This window comes from Bos indicus x Bos taurus, chromosome 29, assembly GCF_003369695.1.
Source record: "Bos indicus x Bos taurus breed Angus x Brahman F1 hybrid chromosome 29, Bos_hybrid_MaternalHap_v2.0, whole genome shotgun sequence".
Taxonomy (NCBI): Eukaryota; Metazoa; Chordata; class Mammalia; order Artiodactyla; family Bovidae; genus Bos; species Bos indicus x Bos taurus.
The window spans coordinates 14526587-14530249 of NC_040104.1; positions in this window are offsets into that span (position 1 = coordinate 14526587).

Consider the following 3663-nt stretch of genomic DNA (forward strand, 5'->3'; position numbering starts at 1 on the left):
ATTCTCCAGGCAAGAACACTGGAGTGGGTTGCCATTTCCTCCTCCAATGCATGAAAGTGAAAAGTGAAAGTGAAATTGCTCAGTTGTATCCGACTCTTAGGGACCCCATGGACTGCGGCCTACCAGGCTCCTCCGTCCATGGGATTTTCCAGGCAAGAGTACTGGAGTTGGGTGCCATTGCCTACTCCCTTCCTCATCACAGTGTCCCCTAAAAAATCCAGAACAAAGAATTGCCCCTGTACATGTGCTACTGCTGCCAGAAGGGCACATTCTGGGGCCCATGGAGAGCTTGTTTGGAACCTATGGCTGCCCAGGCCCACCATCTGCCACGAGGGCAGACGGTGGGCAGAATGAGCTGGTACCGATGGTTAGTTTTCAAGAACTTTGCTATTACACAGTCATCACTAACATTTTGGTTATGTGAACTTATAAATCATGTGTAATAACAAGCCCCACCACATCCTAATGGTTTGAGCACAATTATCTGTGCTCTGGAGCCTGGGAGATCAACAGTCCTTCAGGACAGACCCCAGCCCACTGGGGCGGGGACGTGCAGGGAGGAGAGCAGATGGTGAGGGTAGGAGGGCAGGACTGAGTGGTGCCCATCCCACATCCCACATGATGCAGGGGCATCATGACAGAAGCTCAGACCAGGTCCTGTGGGAGTGTTCACACCACTCAAGGAGGTAAATGCTCAGGACTGGAGAGGGGTTGGGTGATGGAGAGCCATATTTAGCACTGACCAGCACACCAGTGCCCAGGGATGTGGAGAAAAGGGTGGTCTTCCTGCCAAAGAGGGGCTGAGGCACTGGTGGACAGTGGAAAAAACATCAAGAAAAGGTACTTTCTGGGACTTCACCGGTGGTCCAGTGGCTAAGACTCCAGGCTCCCAATGCAGGGGGCCTGGGTTCAATCCCTGGTCAGGGAATGAGATTCCACATGCCACAGTGAAGACCCAGAGCAGCCAAATAAATAAATGAAAATAAACATTTTTTAAGGGAGCATCCTCAAAGTATTTCTTAGAAAAGAAAGAAAGAGTACTTCCTCCCTTCCTTTCTCTCCTGTGATCCTTGACCAAGTACAGGAAGGACTCCGGAGTGAGAAGCTGAGGGTGCGCAGTGGTGATACCATCAAGTCACGAGATCCCACTGACTCTGAGGGGAGTCTGGGAGCCCTGTTTCAGGCTCTGGGCCCCAAGGTCCTTCCTAGCTCTCAGTAAAATGCACGTCTTTCTTCTGAGAAGAAAGGAGGGCAAGTAGAGCAAGGAAGGCTCTCCTGTCTCTCCTGAGACCTAGAAAATCTTTCCAGAACCAAAGGGCTCTGGGTTGAGCTTGTAAGAGGAGGAGCATGTAAGAGTGGGACAGTGCGTGACGATCTGAAGCATGAGAAGGGGATGTGCGGAAGAAGTTTGGAATTTTCTTAGGAGAGTGGCTGCTGGAGTCAACAACTCTGCTGTGGAAGGGAAGAGAATGCTGGGACTGGTCCCAGAAAGAGCACTTTCTGCCCATTATTCTCTACCCATAAAGGATCCGGACGCAAGAGCCCCCTGGGGCTTTGGAACAGGAAGAGTGCTCCGGTGCCCACTATTCTCCTGGGGCCCCACTTCAGCTGAGATGTGTGGGGCTGAAATTCATTATGTGAATGAGTAAGAGATGGTGTTTACGCTCTGCAAATGAAAGGGAGAGTGTGCATGTGGAGATCTGTGAGAGAGAGTTCACATTGACAAAGGCCTTCTGTGTCCAAGTGTTTAAAGAGGGGCTGTAATTAAAGAGAAACACAGACAAACAAGGGCAATCATAAGTCACTTCTTTAGGGCAGGCAATTGTTTTCCTACACGCAGCAGTTTTAATGGTGAGTTACAAGGCTTCCAATGACATTTTACGTTCACTGTGATCCATGGGTTTTGGTAGGGACTGTGATGTGTCGCTAGTGATGATGGGCACAGGAGAAGAAACCCTTCCCCACCTGTTGGCCTCACTTCCCCTTCCCCAGTCACACCTCGAGCACAGAAGTGGGCCATGTGGACATCGCCAAAGGCGTTTGCGTACACTGAGCCCTTACTCTGCACTCAGCACTACACTGATTTCCATGTGCATCGTTTTCCGTGACCCTGGTCTCTCTGCTCTTGGGAAGCTGCCCTTCTGTCCAGTTGCTCTTTCCAGGGGTTCCTAAACAGGGTTGAGGCTCTAGGAGAATGCAGGTTGAGCACACAGAACACTCGAGTCGAAGTCAGAACTCCACATGGACCCTCCGTTTCCATCACTTATCTGATTCTCTGACTCTGTCAAAAGAAGAGGGACCACCCACCATCAGAGGTCTTCAGTCAGAAGACTGCATTGGAAATCTCAGGTCTAGATAACATCTAAGATCACTTCCGGATCAAATACTGAATGACCACTGGAGGCCTGTGGAAGGCAACAGAGCGCGATGACTGAGAGCCAAAGCTCAGAGGACCCCGTGTGCGTCCTGGCTGCACCCCATCTTAGCTGTGCCTGCTTGGATAAGTTACTGTACCTCCTGAAGCCTCAGTTTCTTCATTATTACAATTAGCATACTGATACAAACCATGTCCTATACTCATTTTGAGGATTGCTGCCGCTACTGCTGCTAAGTCGCTTCAGTCGTGTCCGACTCTGTGCGACCCCATAGATGGCAGCCCACCAGGCTCCTCTGTCCCTGGGATTCTCCAGGTGAGAATACTGGAGTGGGTTGCCATTTTCTTCTCCAATGCATGAAAGTAAAAAGTGAAAGTGAAGTCGCTCAGTCGTGCCTGACTCTTAGCAACCCCATGGACTGCAGCCTACCAGGCTCCTCCATCCATGGCATGTTCCAGGCAAAAGTACTGGAGTGGGTTGCCATTGCCTTCTCCGCATTTTGAAGATTAAATAAGTGAATTTTTAAAAAGTATTTTTAAAAAGCTCAGAAGTGCTTGATGCGTCATAAAAAAAAGCATTCTTAAAGTCATCTAGCAGTGTTGTTTGTATTTTTATTGTTGCTGTGTTAGTTGCTCAGTCTTTCTGACTCTTTGTGGCCCCGTGGACTATAGCCTGCCAAGGTCCTCTGTCCATGGGCTTCTCCAGGCGAGAATACTAATGGGTAGCCATTCCCTTCTCCAGGGGATCCTCCTGACCCAGGGATCAAAGCCAGATCTTGTGAATTTCAGGCGGATTCTTTATTATTATTATTACTACCAAGCCTTACTTGGTCCTCCAAGATGCTTCCATCATCACCTTCTGGAGCTTCTGGTATTTCCAGTGGAAAAGAGGAAACCTAGCGGGACCACCTTGTCCTAGCCCCCCCCGCCAGGGGCCCTCAGTGTCACGCTGGTGGCGGCCCTGCCTTCACACTAGGACAGGGCAAGTGTCACCCTCTGAGATCTTAAGATCTTTGGGAAATAAAAAACACCTCTTCCCCAGAGAAAGACAGGGGCCTGCCCTGCTGCCAGATCTGAAGACCTCAGCTTGGCCATCATGCCCTTCACCTGTTGAGCTGACCTATTCCTGGCCTTCTGGCCTCAGCCCAAGTGCCACTCTTTCAGAGAAGTCTTCCTAAACCACCCAACCTAGCAAGCCCAAATCATGATTATGAGCCTGTATTTTATTTTTCTCCATAGCATGTCTTCTATCTAAACCTATTTTGTTCACTTGGATCTTTACTCTTTAA